The sequence below is a fragment of the Ixodes scapularis genome, unplaced genomic scaffold (assembly GCF_016920785.2).
Source record: "Ixodes scapularis isolate PalLabHiFi unplaced genomic scaffold, ASM1692078v2 PGA_scaffold9__187_contigs__length_104089568, whole genome shotgun sequence".
In the NCBI taxonomy this organism is placed as follows: domain Eukaryota; kingdom Metazoa; phylum Arthropoda; class Arachnida; order Ixodida; family Ixodidae; genus Ixodes; species Ixodes scapularis.
This window is the reverse complement of record NW_024609884.1, coordinates 93,052,738-93,071,297: the sequence shown is the minus strand read 5'-3', so window position 1 is coordinate 93,071,297 and position 18,560 is coordinate 93,052,738. Positions and strand designations below refer to the sequence as shown.

Here is an 18,560-nt window from a genome sequence, read left to right as displayed (position 1 = left end):
TCTTTCTGGCATCCGCGTGGGACTCTTGATGTCGAGCCGAGTCCAATGGACGCGAGGTGAGACCCCTTTGTTGTTGCGTCTCGTCACACCACCGCAACCTTGGACAACGGCCAACATCGGAGAAAGCCCGAGTCGATCTGTCGGTATCGGGACAGAGTACATCATCCCGAGATTGCGGAAGATGGCTGGCACGCGGGGGCTTCTTAGCTTCTCCGCGAAATACGGGGTCCCGTGGCACGCATGAGGATTAGTCACAACCTTGGTCCCTCGCGTGAGATGCACTTTTTCAAGACCCCTTCTTTCCTCTACGAAACTTATTATGGGGGAGAATGAAGAGACACGATGCCACAATAGTGAGAACGCGCTGGACAAGCGGAGTCGGTGCTTCCGTTCGCCAGTGCGGTGCGACATTGTCCCATCGATTTCGTCGGTGGCGCGCTCCCATTCTTCAGATTCGTGAACGATCTTGGGCGTACATATGTAGCGACATGCCTCTCGCTACGTATACCGAGCCCCTTCAGCCACGGGGCGCCGATTGCAATCTTATGTTCGTTCATGAGTTAACAAACATAGCATTCTTGATAGCGTCGCTCGATTTTGCTGGGCGCGTCAAGAGATACCGCTCTCTCTAATCTCACAGGTTGTGTGCAGTGCCATCAAATGGCGCAGGTGCGAGCTCCCGCGGTTGGAAAGCACTCTCTCCTTGCTATTGCCAGAAGTGGCAGACGGGTGAGCCAAATTCGAGGGCTCTTCAAATGCGTCACTTAAGCGCTTAACCTTCGCACAAAAAGATATATTTCTCTCCCCAGCCCGTGGTCTCCACAATGCTTCGCACAACTTGTAAATGACACTAATAAATTTAAAGCAGCCACTGCTTCTTTTGCTTCTAGTCCCCTAAGTAGATTACAGGGTGTTTCTATTAGTGCTCTTGGTAATGTGCTGATTGTATTATTTCATATCTGCCCACTCGGGGCCTCAAGAAAAAATAAACGATGATAAATGGAGTGCTTCGCCAAGTTTTCCACCGATGAGCGTTCGTGTAGAAAGAGGGTCATTGGCAGTCATTGGTCAAGTCTCGAACATCCCGTTCCGCAGCCATTCAGATTGCGCCCGTAGAAAGAACCAACCATCAGCATAATAAGCCACGAGTTTCTTCAGCTGGCAGCGCTGTGGGACTGGCCACCGTGAGCTATAATCACAGCTTAAGATAGGCTCATTTAATATTTCTCTTTCGGCAGCCCCCAGGGAAAATTCCGTTCTGTAACACGAAACGAACGAGCATGCGCGAGAGAGGTGGGTATATTGCGGAAACCAAGTCCGAATATCCCCAAGGGGAATAGAACCCATTAACCCGGGATAGCAGTCCCGACGCTCAAACCACTGCGCCACCGGAAGGCTTTTTTTTTTAATTTAAAAACTTTTTATTTGCACTGTTAAAAGCTGGCCTTGGCCGTTGCCGAAGCCACACATGTATAGAAAAATCCACCCAATCAAATTTCCATGGGATCACTTGTGCATTATACAATGTCCATTTATGAACTTGTCTCTTTTCACCATGTAGTTTTTTAAAGGTACTTGCATAAGGGACCACTACTCGAAGCCGAGAATGTCCGTTTGCTCTAACAGGCTACTAGTGTAGGAAAAGCCTTTGACAAAACGGCTCCAGGCAGGCTTGCCTTTCTCTGCAACCAACGTGTGATCCGTACGGGATCTCCAAATCGCATGCATCCCGAGCAGAAATAACACTTCTACGCACTTTTGGTTTTCACCAGCTGCAACATAAATGAAGTTTAGAGTACCCCAGTCCGGCTGGGCCTTATCAAGGTTAAAAGCATGACGGAATTCCGACCAAAATATTTCAGCATTTGTGCACTACATGATTACATGGTGCAAGCTCTCCTGGAAAGGACATAGAGCAGAATTGGCAGACCCCGCCAAAAGGAACCCTTTGTTCTCAAACGACATCTTAACAGGCAACACTTTTGTGGGAAATTTTACAAAGAAATCTGTTATGCATGTTTTACCGGGTAGTTACGCAGTTTTTTTAAGCACTGTAGACCCTTCTAGGTTTTCCGGCGGATAATGGTACATTGGTGGAGGTATTATCAGGTCAATAGTGTCCCAATACAGCCTTTTCCTATTCGCCTCGGTTAGGTAATCCCTAGAAAATCGTGATTGAAAAAATTTAATAGCGTCTTCGATCTCTTTGTATTACCTAAGTACAGGAGCCCTTTTTGAGGCTTCTTCCGTGCTCACTTGCCAGGCCGACAAGTATAATCCCCCTAGGCACTTTAAGGATCTTGCCACAACCGGATGGATTTTGTCCCGGAAAAACAGAAACCGATTAACTTTAATCTTTAGTTCTCGGTTAACGAGTCCCATACCTCCTTTTTAAAGGCTAAGAAACAAATTAGTTCGACGCATCCGTTCAAACAAAGACTGCCAGATAAACGTTGCACAAATCCTGTGAAACTTGTGGACATCTACTTGACGGGACGGCACAACCTGTGCCGCATACCACACACTCGAAAAGAATACAGAGTTACAAACAAATTACCTATTAAAGAACGAGAGATTCCTTCCGTGCCATTCGCTCATTTTTTCGTGTGCCTTGTTCAAATGAATGCCTTCTCGGCCGGTGCTGAGTGATGAAGTTTCGAGTTAAATACCAAGATGTTTACAGACTGAACACAACCCATTCATTCCCAAATACCGCTCGGGTTTTGTGATCCATGGGCCCAGCCAAGACCCAGTTGATTTTGGCATATTCATGACTGCCCCTGATGCGTTGGAGAAATTCTTTAAATGTTTTGCTGCAAGCTCTAGTTCTCGCTTAGACGAACATACAATTGCAACATCATCAGCATAGGCTAGTATTTTAGTTGGGCCTGTAATGCTCCACCGGGAGGCTTGTAAAGCGGTACGTATAAAATGTGATAACATTTCGTTCGCCATCCGACACCGCAGAACGTGCAAGTGGCGGTATAAACCGATCTCACTAAGCGTTCGGCGCATGCGTGAGGCCGCCAGAACTTCAGTTCACAGGAGGCGAACGGCAGTGCACGAGAGGGCTCGTGCCGTCTCGTGCTGTACTCGCGAAAAACTTCAGCGAGGTTGTCGCGCAAATGAAGATATATCTAGTTCCCTCGATTTATTGCGGCAGCGGTGTCGTAGTCATACGAGCTGGTGAGATCGGTCGATATACCTTCTGCGAAAATAAATTACGGGCTGGCGTCTGCAGTATGTAACTGTTCTAAAGCAAAAGCCTAAAAAAAAATGTTATCTTGCACGCGCGTTCGTCAGCGCCTTTTTGGGTTATTTACTTCGAATATTTTATACGTGCAAGGCGAACGAGCGCGGTGCGTACACTTACATTCCCAGCTATCTCTGTGATTCTTGGGTAATTTAGCAATAGGTTTATTGCTTAGCTCCGACCTTTGTACACACTGCATGAGGGCTTGTGCTTCCAAGCGCAATCTAGCTAAAGGAGTTCGCGCTTGAGTGTGCAATTGTGCAGGTATTACACAACGGAGGGCACACTTTCGAAAGGGATGAGAGTAAATACTACTCGTGGCAAATATCAAAGACTCTCTGCAAGAACTTGCTGTGATATGGGGAGAGAAAGCGGACATATTGGGTCTGAGTTTCAGTAATGACATGTCTGGACTCATGCTGTTCATTAACGAAATGCAACCCCTGAAAATACAAGATATTGTAATAGATGGACCATGTAGAAAAATACAAGTATCTGGAGGTACGGCTCAATGAGTGAAGAAAATATCTAGAAGAGCACGAATAAAATATAATTAGGAAATGTAAAATAAATTCAGCTAATATGAAACTCAAGGCAGTATGGAACTATAATAGACATGAAGTGTTCAGATGTATATGGAAAAGAGTGATGGTGCCTGGACTCTCTTTTGGCTATTGGGTACTGTGCATGAGGTCAGAGATTTGATCAGGATTAAAAATTCGACAAAGGAGCGTGGGTACATTGGCGCCGGAAGCGAAGTGAGTGGATGTTCGGGGAAGTGGGCTTCTCATTTTTTGAGAGCGAACGAGCAATTAGAAATGGATTGAACGAAGGTTAACTGAAAGGGAGGGTACGCGGCAAGCACTGAAAGTAAACAAAACAATTTTACACAAAAATACTAAAACACAAGCCAGAGAACCCGAACACAAAACTGACACTTAAGTAACTACACAATAGTGATGGGGCTGTGCAAAGTAGATCGGTGGAAATGAAAGTAAGAGAACCAGATAGGAAAATGTAGGAAGGAAGATTGCACAAGAAATTCAGTTTTAGCGATGTACAGGTAACAAAAACAGAATATAAGAAAGGAACAGGTGGATTATCATTCTTGGGTAAGCTCTTTACTGTTTGAGGAGAAAACGTGGGAAGTTAAGGAAAAAGACGTAAAGGGCTAAATTTCAAAAGATAGGCACATCTGTGCTGTATATAGTGATATCGAGACGCTAGAACACGCGGTCACGAAGTGCACTGGGCTTTATATATTTATTTCAAATGCTGTCAACCCTTAAGGATTATTTCAAGATCTGTTTGCGCATGTATTTGTGTATACACCGAAGCATATTTACCGAGGCCCTTCTGCTGTGCTGATCAACTTACGCGACCCGATCCGTCCTCTTGCAGGAGCATTAAAAGACCACCAAGCAATCTCCCGCTAAGCGATCATTGCGCTAACCACCGAACGAATTGACGATGAAATATTTAATGGACGTTACAAGGAGCGGTATCATGAGAAGGATTGCTTCTATCCATTAAAGCGAAAGCGCGCGGAGAAGTAAAACGCAACAGCGCCTGCTTAAGGTCAAGAGAGCCCGTAGGAGCGAGTCCAGTGAAGACAAAACGCCATAACATAGTTATTCTTTGGACCCACTATGGTGGGTCATCAGTTTCTAGGGTGAGTCGCAAATCAACGCTCCTCTACGTATAGTCGCTGAGGGTTTAAGGAGCGCAGGGCGTCACGAGTGCCAAGCATCTAATTACCGCAGTCACTGGGACATTAGTCGATAAGAATATCGAAGCTCGAATGCGACGAAGCGTGAACATCAGAGGCCGTTTCTTTAACTGTCTATGAAGATAATCTGCGTCTCCTCTCAACTGTTGGTGCCATCCATGTTTTCAGTTTTTCTTTGCCTTGTTCATTGACATGCAGCTTAAGAAAGGCCGAGCGGGCGAGGGCCCTAATCAACGAGGTAGAGGGGCTTAGAGCGATAAACTGGAAGCCCCCACCCGGCCGCCGCTATGCTGCGCATTTTTGACCACTAGACACGTGACCTTATAGTTTTACGTCTAGATTTTAACGAGGTACCGCGCACACATAATTGCTTATCGATCTTTAATAACAGTGCCGACAAGATAAGTTATGTTTCTTTCGTGACAAGTCCAAAAGTGCGCTTTCGCGACAAAAACTCGGCTTCCCAATGGCTCCCCGCTAGATGTCGTCAGCTTCGGTGCTGTATTTGAGGTTTTATCGGAGCTAGACACTGACCTCAGGTGCTAAGAGTATCAAAAAATAGTTTATCGTGTTTTTTTTAAAGAGATCGCCATACAAATCTCGACTCGGTTTTGCGTAAAAGCCTCAGGATTTGTTACAGTAACGTGTCTAGTGGTCAAAATTGTACAACATGGAGGCAGCCCGGAGAGAAGGGGTGGGGGGGGGGGGGGGGGGGGGTGCTCACTTTTGCCTGGTGAACATGTTGGTCGCTCTAAGCCCCTCTTTCTCGTTGGCACTAATCAACACGGCGGAAGTAACCGGGGTCCGGGACCTGGCCAATCGCCGCAGTCGGCAATGTCCCGGACCCCTCCCCTCTATCCCCCCGGCTTACTCCCGCCATGCGGATGAGGGCCCCAGAACTCCGGAGTGCGAGTCACAGTGTCAAAAGCATGCAGAGAATAAGCCACGCCCCGCGATTCTCAAGCTAGATAATTAGGCTCATTTCTGAGAGCACAGTCGCGTGGTATCGCTACTGAAGCGCGAGACACATGGACGACAGAATCGTCCGATCCGACGTCCGATCCGACAGTCCGAACGCCGCTCCGAATCGCCGTACGCGACAGTTTGAGACACACGCTTCCGACCTTGCATGCGACACGACGATCCGTCCGGCTCCGCCCAGAAGATCCAAGCACTCCAGCGGAGGTCCGTGTTCATAGATCTCTGGTCCCAGATTGACTGTTTAGCTCGCACGAACCAAGTTAGGAGCTCGTTCTCGCTAGCGCGTGCAATCTCTGCCGGGGCCATCTATTTTGAATGGGCCAGCGGGATCCACGCGTCCGGCTTCCCGTCGCCCGTCCCGTTTTCTTATTCGTCCCGACAGACCCAGTACGTCATCATGACGTTCGCGCTAGCTGTGCTGTCATTGGCTGGACGCATCCGACAATCCGTCCGCTGTGCGAAACTATCTGGCGCGTTGGACGCATGTCGGATCGCCGATCCGACGTCTGAAGCGACCAAATTTTTCGGATCAGGCAGTCGTATTGCCGGATCGGACGTCGGATCGGATGGATTTTTCGCGCATGTGTCTCGCGCTTAAAGGTACATTTGTCGTTTTATACGCCGTTCAAAGGAAGGGCATCCAGCGCACCCCAGCGGAGTGCTAAGGATTAATTTTGACCATCTTTTTGACGTGCAGCCGAAATCTCGATTACACTCCGCTTTCTACGCATTAAGCATCGGTCAGATTTCGGGCACCTCGGACGGCATATAGGCATCGCTGATTTCTATGGAGAAAAGGACGCGTGTTTCTCCTCCCTGTTAAGGTTTAGAGAGAATAAATGCGACACTTCTACGTGACAAGTACATGCCCATCCAGAAAGTAACGTTCGTTCATTCATTAGAGGCAGTTGTGTAGTTGCGTTATATCAACCGTAAGTAACATCCTCACGCTATTTTGTGAGACAGTGATTATTTTTTTCCGTTTATGCTTTGCGTTTGTCGTGTTTAAGTGAATAGATCGACCCGCCCAAGTCCTGTCTGCTAGTCAAACATTGAAAGATCCATCGACTTATCCGAGGAATTTATAGACTTACCGCGATGAGCGAAGTAATAGTGTGAAAACGTGCTCAATTGTTTTAATGTAGGCGACACAGCGTTCATGATGCATTGCGAAGCACCAGGCTGCCTCTGGTGATGGACGAGTTTGGGGGAGAAAGTGAAGAAAACAGTTCTGAAGAACGTACGCATTGCAATTTCTGATCTCGCAACACACGTCCCTGAAGTTTAGAAATTATACTTCGCCAAATCGTCACAAAACACCTCAGTAGCACAAAATGTTTTCCACGGTGGATGCCAACGATGTTGGCTCAAGACACAGGCATGCAGACATCCTAGGAGAAACATATCCCAATACTTGCGTCACGATAAGACAAATGTCTTCACATAGAAAGGGATTGGATCCAAAAATAGATTAAGATGTCGGAATTCATTGAAAATAAGGAATTGCTCAGACAATGCTGCATATATTTCTTATTTTCTAACGGAACTTCGTTTTTGAAGAAGCTTCGTATTACATGCATCCAGATGGGTGCATATACAAAACGTAACAGGGTAGTGCAAGACTAATCGCCGGCTGTTCACATTTTTATTCACAGCTGCAACACGGTGATTGGATCTATACTAGTGTAGGGTATGTGCTTGGTTGTCTGTAAATATTTTGACCGGAAGAGTTTGCGTCCAACGCTAGACTATAAAAAAAAATCGACGAGAATGGCTATGACGCGTTTGGGTTAACTATGTTTCTAATGTACACATCATTGAGTAGCGGTGGAAATGCTGGCTATTTGTCACCGATTGCGAAAGAGAATTTTGCAGACGCCGTTCCATCAACAGATATCAGATAGGGGAGCCATCTGATAGCAATACGGCAACCAAGTGAGCTCGGCTGCCAAAGCGCCTTCCACTGCCAAAAAAACAGTGAGTGTCCAGTGAAAGTACGACGCACTTGTAGGTTTCTGGAACAACCTGAAGCGACAACGTCGGCCTTTGCACTGGGACTTTGCGTTCGGGCAACGACAACCTGGAAGATGCAAGCCTGCGAGCATCATCCTCTACCTTTACGCAACGCCATGACACTCGGATGGCACCAACTCGGGGCCCGACGTCGAGCGTCCTTCGACGCATCGAATGCGCACGAGGCGCAGTCGAGCTCTGACGTAGCACAGGCGTTCGATCTGTGTCTGCGTTCGATCTCACTCTTAGGACACCGAAATGCCCAGCTTTCGATTTCTCAAGGTGGCATTGGTTCGGGGCTCTGGCTCAGAATGCGGTGATGGCTGCTTACCGCGCACCTTTGGAAGGCATGGAGCGAAGATGCCTCGAACGGCCATTTCGGCCCGGTGCCCTTCACTTTAGGCGTGCCGTCAGAACACGTATACAAAGCGATCGTGCAGCCGCTCCAAGTTGGCCGGATGTTCGCCAGGTATTTAGTAAGGCTCGACTCCGTGGAGTTGAGCACGGGTGGTAAAGCCTTAAGGCTCGAGCTGCACTGCTCGTGCATAATGCACGCGGTGTTCGTTCCAGACGTTAGAGAGGGAACCGTTTTTGCACATTCGATACGACACCCTTCGAACTGCGCGAGTCTTCTGAAGTAGCGCATGCGCAGTTCGTACGGGATGTTCAAAAAAGGTTCACAAGAACTTCCCATTATGGCTTTTTACGGATACAACTGAAGCAAGTCCCAAGCATACCTGCATACGCATTGAAGATTTCTGCAGGGAGAGATTCAACACCCCATTGTCCGGTCATTCCCGCCGGACAGATGAGAAAAAAAAAACGCAAGAAAACGTCCTTATTATTTGCGTTTCTACGATCAGTCGACCGCAAGGAATTCGGGAAGCCTAGAATCACCAATAAACACGTTTGTTCGAAGCATGATTCCAAGCTGCTGGCACGTTGTTATTTTTTCCTCGTCTGAGGTCCCCTGCCATCCCGCAGTCTTTGACTGCCCCATCTGCGCGTGTGGTTGACGGCCGTCTTCCCCCGCCCGGACAAATGCAGCGCTCGACGAGCTCCACACGTGTGACGGCGCGGCGCTGGAAGGGGCAGCAGAGAGGAAAAGAGGAAGGAAAGCAGTGGGGCTTGCCACTAAAGATTGGCCCGTGTCAACTGGATCCAGGGGCGGGTGGTTTATTGCGGTGCCATGGAGTGGGCCGCAGAGGTTCCGATTGCCCGCGCCTTCAGCGATGTGATGGCCCGTTCCGCACCCGGGAATTGAAGATCCTTCCTTTCGAAAGTAACGACCACCAACGCCCGACGAAGCGCACTTTTTGGGTGCAGAACGGCGCCTCTTAGTTCGTTTTGTTGCTGTGCGGCGACATTCGTTTCCTGTAAACATCTAGCTCTCGAGTTTTTGTATATTTTTCGGTCGCATTTCGGTTGTGCGTCATTATGTTTTTCCGCAATGCTCGCGGGCCCCAAACCAGCAGAATTTTATCTGTGGATATACATTTTCAAAAAATAACAAGAACAAAAAAAACAACAACAACAACGAGAAAAGCATTCTTATTGTTTCGATAAGACCTTTTGCAGCATCTCACATCAAGCGCGACGCTAAAATGCGGTGGCGCCAAGTCGGGTGCGTCTGTCACTTGGCGGCGGTCTTGCCGAGCTTCAGCGTGTTTGCCCCTTGGGGCGGGCCCACTAACGGTGACGTAATGCGCAGGCCTTGTCTCCTATAGCTGGCATTGCTTTGATCCTGGTATCCTCACTGACAGCTTTAGACGGCATCCATCCAGTCCCGGGCATCTTATTATATCTCCGATAATCAACGGGGTTGCGACACTCGTCACTCAGAACGTCGAGAAGAAAATCACCAAGCAAGAAGCACATCAGAAGCGAACAAGGCGTCAGTGGCTTGAGTGCAGGGAGATTCAAGTTTCGCGTTGCAAGCACCATCCGAGCCTTGCAAAAGCCAGCTATTGAAACCCGCTGCAATGAGCCCGCCCAATTCGCAACATGCGGCCTCATGCAACAGGCGCCATTATTAATACCAAGTAGCAGCAAGAAAGGAAAGAGCCACGGTCTGCACAATTCCTGGAGCAATTGTCACTGTCGAAAATTCTCTTCCGTCAACGTGCCCGCAGGAGGCTCGATGAAGTGGCAATGTACGGAGGGAGCTCGGAGAGTGAGGGATACGACGAAAAGCGTTTCGACTTCTTCTCACCCTTAGCATGACTCGAGCCAGGCCCGTAGCCAAAGGGGGGGCATGGGGCCCGACCCTCCCCCCTCCCCCCCCCCCCCCCCGGAATCTTTCATTTTGCTGGGGCCTCCTCTCCGCCCTCCCCCTCATACGACATTTTGTCATAGCCGCCCCCCCTCCCCCCCCCCCCCCCCCCCGAAACAAAATCCTGGCTACGTGCCTCACTCGAGCGTATGGGATGAGGACGATTCGTCACATGCGCACTCGTCACAGGACGTTTTTCACAGGACGATTCGTCACATATGAACATTCGTCACAGGATGACTCGTCATGTGGGCAACTGGTCACATGGATCGGGGAGGGGACGATAATAAATTTAAATTGTAAATTTCAACAACTGCCCACATTGCCTGATGAGAAGTTTCACGACTTCCCACTGTGACATAAACCAACGGTTAGAAAAACTAATCTTACAATACTCATCTGCTTCTCCTTTCACCATATTACGAGTATTCAGCAGGTTGATCGCAGTTGCTGGCTTGAACGAGCCAGCAACTGAGATCCCTCGTCGGTCCGACTGGCAGCCAAATCAGTTCTTACATTGGCCTTGCATACACCTCTTCGACAAAACCAATAAGTACCGGAATTCTTTCTGCCGCATGTGTACGAGTACCCCTCGTGCAGCAGCATGGCTCCACCTCTCTGTGTTGCGATCACCTCCATCCTTTTGAATGTAGTCCGAGTTCAAAAAATAATCGCTTTTATATGGCCTCCCCATTCACCGTTCGGGACAGACCTAGAAGCTGAAACGTCTGTTACAAATTCTTCGACCTTGAGAAGCGAAAGACATGCTAAAAGAAGAGGTGACCCACTTTGTCAGGCCGAACTAACATTCAATGTTCGGGAACGAACCAGACACTAAAACATTTGTTACAAATTCTTCGCCTTTGAGAAGCCAAAGAAATACTAAGATGTGAGGTGGGCCGTTTTGTCCGCCCGAACCAAATTGAAGAATAAATATTTGGGGGGACGAACTATTGTGGGACCGGTTGGCCGCGTGACGAGTCATCCTATGACGAATGTTCCAGTGTGACGAATCGTCCTGTGACCAATCGTCCTGTGACGAGTGCGCATGTGACGAATGGACCGTATCCCCGAGCGTATGAAGCTTCATGCTCGGTGTCACCGACAACAGTATAGCTCTGAGTGGACATGATTTTCTGGTCGGTTCAATCGCCGAGCTCTTTCTGTAGGTGGCAGTCATTGGCTTTAGGAGTGTCCCGCAAAAAAATAAATGCACGCCCAAATTATTTTTTTTTTAGAGTTGCACAAATTGGGCTTGTCTTCGACGACATCGGCAAGCGAAGTGTGCCGACTTGCTAGTAAAGTTCGGCATTTGTTTTATTGGAAATAAAACAAATGCCGAGTGCGCCGGTGGCACAACCAGCGTTTCACTCGCTCACTGTCCACGTGGTGTATATCACATATTCGAGATCTAACTTTGTTCTGAGATTCGCTGGGATCCTTCCGGGGTTCGCCGTATTTGACGGCTACTTGCGTGTTCTGCGGAAAAGTGAAACCACGGTCCTTTTCTTAGTAAAGAGAAATACTTTACTAGGGGAATACATCCTACTCCCCGATAATACAATGGCTTCGGCGCGGGCAGGTTTGGCGCAGTTTGAATGGATGGATGACCAGCCACCTTGGCTTTTTTCCGCATTTAATTCGGAGTGATGGGAGACGCCGCCTATTTCCATGGAAGTCGCGGTTATCAGGCATTCCCGCCGGTGGTCGAAAGGCGCGCCGCAGGCCGTTCGGTCGAAGCAAGAGTTTGCTCAAAATTTGTTGTACCTCGTTCCCCAAACATTTTTAGGGCAAAAAGATGTCTTTTTCGGCGCGGCGAGACGTTCAATCCACCAGGGGAGAAATTGGCGCAGTAGGCGCGCCGTCTGATGGAAATGAGCGGAATAGGATGTATTCCCCCTAGTAAAGTATTTAGTAAAGCGCACGCAGTAATATCGCAATATGGGCCATCTCCTTCGCGCGTGCCACCTTTTGGTCGGGCCCTTGCCTATAATCTGGACGGATGTCGCAGCTGCTCGTCGCGGCACCGACGTCAGCTGAGTGCAGCTCCAGCCTCCACCGTGGTAAGGAGAAACTGGCGCCACAAGGCGACAGTGTCAGAAAGGCGAACATACGTACGGGGTGAGACGAAAGTTTCTCGATCTCGAAAGACGGCCAGATGGCGCCACCACTGTCGGTGGCGTACGCCGTGCACCCTCCTCCCCCCCCCCCCCCCCCCCCCCCCCATTTTTTTTTTTTTTCGGTTTGTTTGCTAGGTTGTTGTCTCATCGCTCGACACGTTGCCGTGCTGGCCGCTCGGAGCGGCCAGCACGGCACCGTTCGAGCAGACAAGTCGCGCGCGCTATACTTCACAACAACTGCGCTTCGCGTGATATTACCAGTGCACTAAAACAGAAACAGCACGTTGACTGAAATGTATTTTTTATTGAACACCATTCAAATGAGTTGCGGTATTTCAAGCACGTATTTACAAACTCAGTTGATAGTCCACCGTCCTCCAAGCGGAACCAAAAACTAGTAGGCAGTAAACGCTGTCAAATATGTAAAACCGAATTATCTAAATGGGTCTATAGGCAGCATAGTAACAATGCACCAACAACTCCTTTACCCCAATGCCCTCAGAAATAAAAAAAAAGGCGTTCAGACTTGTATTTTGTTTTTCCGGGGGGGGGGGGGGGGGGTACGTATTTCTCAAGAAATGTAACGAAATACATTTCACCCTGATTGCATCGCGATAAAAAGAAACATTCCACATGTATTTGATACAGGAATAGAGATATTGGTGAAAAAATGTATTGCGATACAGAAATACAGATACGAAATGCATTGCTGCAATGCGATACTGAACAACCCTGTTGTGCTTCCGGCATAAGCCGCTGAAAGCTGACATATCAAACGCATAAACAATTGCAAAAAATGCTAAATTCCTCAAAAAAGCACTGATTTTACTGAGCTCACGGCGCTGGATTACCTGGGGGGACTGGTAGCATCCGCAGCGGTCCGTCGCAAGGGGAAACAAAGTATGCAGAGACTAAAGTCAAAGAAAATGAGCGGGAGTCCGCTAGCTTGCTTGTAACCCTAACCCACCTGAATGTAAAGCATATAATACAGAAAACAAGCGTCGGAACGAAAACCAAGTAAAAGACGAACCTACACGTAAAAATGCAATATATATATAAAAAAAGAAAACAAGCGTCGGAGCAAAGCGCAAGAGGAGAAGAGAGAAGTGAATCTCGCTTTGTTTTAATGCCGAAGCAAACCCAGATTTCGCACTTCAAAGGAGTGCGCGCGAATGAACGTGGAAGGCAGCAGGGTTGGCCACCTGCTAAACAACGCTCCTTGAACAATAAGAAAACAATAACTGATCCTCATTCGGTGGCGCGCGAGACAACGAGTTACCAGAGCTCTGCGAATTATGAGCCGCCCCCGCTCTCACATCTGTCTTTGCGCGCGCATGCTTTCTCCATGCCGTCACAAATATATATATATATATAGCGAGACAAAAAGGACGATGAGGGGCCTTGCATGGCTGTTTCTCTCTTTGCCGCACCCTTCGTTTATTTTGCTTGGTGCTTGGTTTCTTGTTTCGCTTTCGTGTAACACCAGTGAAGCCTGACGCCAGCGCGTCCGTGAAAAGCGCCTCCGCCCCCCCCCCCCCCCCCCCCTTGCTCTTTGCTTTGACGCTTCATTTTTGTATTCATTTTATTTCTGAACAACTGACTGGCTGACTGGCTCGGTATAGCTGAACGTAAGCCCCCCCCCCCCCCCCCCTTCCCAAGAAAAAAAAATAATAATAAATAAATAAAAATATATATGTAAAGAACCGGACGCATTCCATTCCCATTCCATTCCGGGCAAAAGGCATCTAATTCCATTCCCATTCCATTCCCCTCAACGTTGCCGCCCACTCCGTTCCCTTTCCATTCCGGGGTCGCGAAAATGCGGAATCATTCCAACTCCGGAGTTGCAACTCCGCAACACTGGAAGAGCCCAGAGTGCTTCGGTTTCGGTAGCAAATATCATATACACGACGCCAGCGTTCAGAACCACAGCGGCGAATATAGGCATAACAGTCTGGTGTGAGTCGGCTGGGTAGACCTACGGATCTCTTCTTTGGATGGACGCACGAGAAAGAAGCCAGCGACGCGGCGCTCCTATCGGCCCAACCGGGAACTCCGTTCGCTGCATTCGGCTGCCGAGGTCTCCTTGGAGGGCACGTGACAGCGGCGTCGTCTCACCCGTTATCGGGTGGGGGGATCCCGGCCAACTGGGCAGCCCGGCAGCCCAACGCGCATTTCCCTCCACGCTCCGCACGTGAGAACATGCGGCATCTTGGTTCTCCCGGCCAACCCTCACACCGGCTCCTCCGCTATCGCCCGCTGCCTGCGCTGCCCTGACTGCACCTCGTCACTGCGATCCCTCGCTCCGCTCTTTTGTCTCAGGTATTCAACGTTCGTCGTAGCACTCGTTTGTTCCTTGTTTTTTTTTCAGTTAGCGCATGCCGGTCGAGCGCGAAGCCTCCGGCTTGGCGTTCCGACCGGCAAGCGCGTTGAACCATTGATGCTCTCACGTGGCTCGTTTGCCAAAGTGGCCAGCAGATGCCGCTTAACTCTCAATCATGCGCGCTCGACTGCTCTTTTTGCAAACGGTTGAATGGTCTGTGCTGGAGGATTAATTTTCTCTCCCGTGGGTAGGGGGGCTGAACGCCCGTGTGTACCGTTTAATTGAATCGGAATTGCTCGAGTTTCCGCAAGCCTTGCACGCGCGTTTCTTGCTCCCTCAACACCGCCGGAGAAAGTTGTCCCTGACCATGGGGCTATAAACTCCTTCGAAATTCACGTGCCCATTGTTAAAAGCTGTGAAGCACTGCAGAATGACGGGACAAGCGTCACCAGAGAACTTGAGATTCTAAAACTACATTAACTAAAAATGAAGTGGCATTTATAGAGTTTCTAGGGTTCCAAGACTGGCGGTGTGTTTTGTGTCCGACATTGAGCAGTCCTTCCACAGCTTCCAACAGAGGGCACACTTTCGAAAGGCGTCTATTGTGGGTTCATGTACGGAAGCCCGAGCTCGTATCTTTACAACATGCCACTTCGTGATGCCCCCCGTGCTCATGCGTGCACACGAGGATGGACAGCACCAGAACCTTGCTCGCAGGGTTTTATCCCGTATTATTACTGAGTGTGTGTGGGTGAGGGGGGGGGGGTACTTTACATGGAAGCTCGGGCGAGTTAGTGATACGTGACTGAGTTCATACTATACTCCTTTTGTCCTTATGTGTAAAGCGCGTGTGTACGTTAAGTTTTTGTTCCGGGGGTGCGATATATTCTAGTACTTGGCGTAGGAAATCGGACACTGGGAATGGGCATGCATTGAGGGGTCGATCTGCCCGTGCTATGTGGCATACTGGTTCAACGCTGCTAGTCTGGGATATCTTAGACGTGCCTCAGGCTCCAATTATTACCCGACTGCACGCAGGGACGAGCACTGAACCCAGGTTGTCTGGGTTCTCGGCAGCGCCAGCATTGGGTCCAGTTGCCCGGAACTGCGGTGCACTGACACACTCGGCCGCCGATCCCCTCCTCCCTTCACGCACCGCGGCGTTACGCCGCACTCGGCGCACTTCTCGTAGGAATTCGTAGGGCACTACCCTTGAACTGATAGGCGGTCATTTGAACGCCTCTCGTCTCTACCTCGATAGCGTCCGTAATCGCAGTGTTGAGAGCTTTTCCGGTTCGCGCTCTGACGATCTCCGAGGTCAGGCACCCGGCGCGGCGTCGACGGAGCCGCGATTGAGAGTGAAAACGGAGTCGGACAACGTGGAGCGTTTGCGCGCGCCTCTCGGCGCACCGAATCTGACCACGTGCTGGAATGTACAGCCGGTAATCACGGCCCCCTTTTTTTCTTTTTTTCCCAGCGACGGCTGCTATGAGCTGTTCCCACCACTGGGAATGGCGTCCTTCGTTGATGTAGAACATGCTGTAGTTGGCGTTGTAGGGCGTCCGTCGTCGATGTTGCCGAATTCTCGAAAAAGATCACCCGACACCCGCGCGAATCAAACCACACTACGTGCAAAGTGGAGCATAAAAGTGATTGTGTCGCGTGAACGTTTAGACAGCCGGAAGTTCGTCAACCCCAGTGAACCTGTGGTGTCTCCGCTGTAGACGAGAAATTTAGCCAGTGCAGTCCAAACCGCTAGCCTAGGGTCTTGAACGAGAACTACCAAATGGTGATGCACGACCGCACGCCGGTACGATGCTCATCAATGCGCCGTCATCACTCTGAGGTGGGTAAAAGAATATCGAGGGTCGGCGCTCCCAATGAATTGATGTGGAGTGTGCCTGCAGGCCTCTTCCTGAGTGTGCGACAGAGGCGCCTGCTGCCGAGTGTTGTTCACGTCATCCATGCTGGTTACTTAGAGGTGAAAGCTCACTCGACGTCATTTAATACGTATAATGATCTCGCATTATATAACTTCATCACGTACATTGCTGGTGTACTCAAGTCCATAAATAATGCACTGAAAAAACAGTTTCCATTTTTGCGTATACGCCTCTGTGATTCGAACATTTTTCGTACTAGTAGGTTGCGACATGAAATTAATTCAGCTGTGATCCCACACACGACGAACGCCATGAAGCTGACGCAATAGCCGTATGACTTTCACCTATCGATGTCCGCCGCCATGGTAGCGATTTTCACCGCGACGTCTTGAAATCTAGTTCAAGATGTTACGCGCGGCCTTTGGTAGGCACTACGCAGGCGCCCAATCATCGTCCGCGTGCGTTCTGTGCCCCTTGTTTTTCTGTGCCCACTGTTGCCTGTAGACATAGGTTGTATTCGCTCCGTTTTACGAACACGGCAGTGAATTCATTACAAAGATAAAATTTGAAGCAGGATTGAGTGAGCATGTCTGGTAGCGTTTTCAATTTTTTATTATTATTTTTTTTTTTTCAACGAACGCAGTGGCGCCGTCTATTAGGTATACCCCCGGCACACTTCCGGTTCATGTATATTTCCAAATTTTTTGCTCATAATTCTTTTACTACAAGACTGAATGAAGTTAGACAGTGCTGTAAGTGGCCATTTCCAGAAGATAGCGAGTATATTTGATTTCGCAACTACTGCGAAACCCGCCGTCTAGTTCAGAACCGGAAGTGGTTGGGGGAAATTCGCACGCTGGCGCCACCACGTTTCAACTCTCGCGAGAAAGAGCGAATTAAACGAGAATATTTGAAACGTTCACGCAATTTTACAATGCAATATCTTGCTTGAGATATATGCGAATTTTTTTTAGTTTATACGAAGCATTTAAGACGGAACTACGTTTATGATTTTGTTTTTGTGCTCATAGTTTGATGTTTTCTTTTATAATATGAATAAAAGCGCCTTAATAGGTACGGATGAGGTTAGAGGAAAGGCCTATTTTAACACAAGTCATTATAAGATATACTGTGTGCGGTATACTGCGCTCCACTTAACGCAGTGCGCTATCCAAAATCCTTACCAACTGTGGTCTGTAATAGTCTATAATAGTCGGCCCATGCCTTTTACCGCGCCGTTCGGATCTCTGAAGGAGGAGGTAGAGCATTGGTTAAGATCGTCAAAAACCTACCAATTGCTTTGCTGTCAAGCACAGTGAGCTCTAAGCCAAATAATATACAGTCGCGATTCATATGAATTTGAGCACGCGATCGACGACACTTGGTTCGCAAAGCGCACACACCGCCACAACCGCCGCCTCATGATGCACTCTGCACAGAAAGATCAGTAGGGTCAATGATTACGTGTTCACCTTAATATGTATCAAGACTCTACTGTCATTGTTAACAGCACCGTATTGAAGCATTGAGGCTCCTTTACGGTCCTTTTATAGCACTGCTGCCGGGAGAAATGGGGGAATCAGGCCATCCCTCGCTCACAAACCGGCTGCATGGAAATTTTTCATCTGGTGTTTCGAGAGCCATGGCATATAGTTGGTTGTTTGCAGATGGAGCGCGACATAAAGACCTCCCTTCGGTTTGGAGTATAGCTAACCGTCGGAGGGACTGTAAGACAGGTATTTCATACATCGGCGTTTAAAGTTTCATTCTTACGGGGAATTGTTGAATATGCTTCTATGTTTAGCGCTTTTAGACGTGACAGGGAGAGAGAATGAATAAATAAATGTTTAATACAGGAAGTTACACCGAGTTCCCTTGACTTGAGTCATCTGGTTGGTTAACAACCATAAACCTCAGACAGTCCATTTCGACCGTCTCGCACCGTACCACCTTAAGTGAACGCTTATGCAGGCCTCGGGACGAACA

At 48.8% G+C, this 18,560-nt stretch overlaps 1 protein-coding gene across 5 annotated transcripts in view; it reads left to right on the top strand.

Annotated features, from left to right (window-relative positions):
* Nucleotides 1–18,560, top strand: part of LOC8036660 (zwei Ig domain protein zig-4) — a 313,494-nt gene that overhangs the window by 270,998 nt on the left and 23,936 nt on the right. The window contains exon 1 of one of the 5 annotated variants that reach the window (XM_040218263.2): nt 14,443–14,690. The exons of 3 other annotated variants lie outside the window; for them this stretch is intronic. The gene's annotated coding sequence lies outside the window, so the exon portion shown is untranslated. Of the gene's footprint in view, nt 1–14,442; nt 14,691–18,560 lie in introns of those variants that run through there. One more of the 5 variants, XM_040218265.2, reaches the window with a different exon arrangement.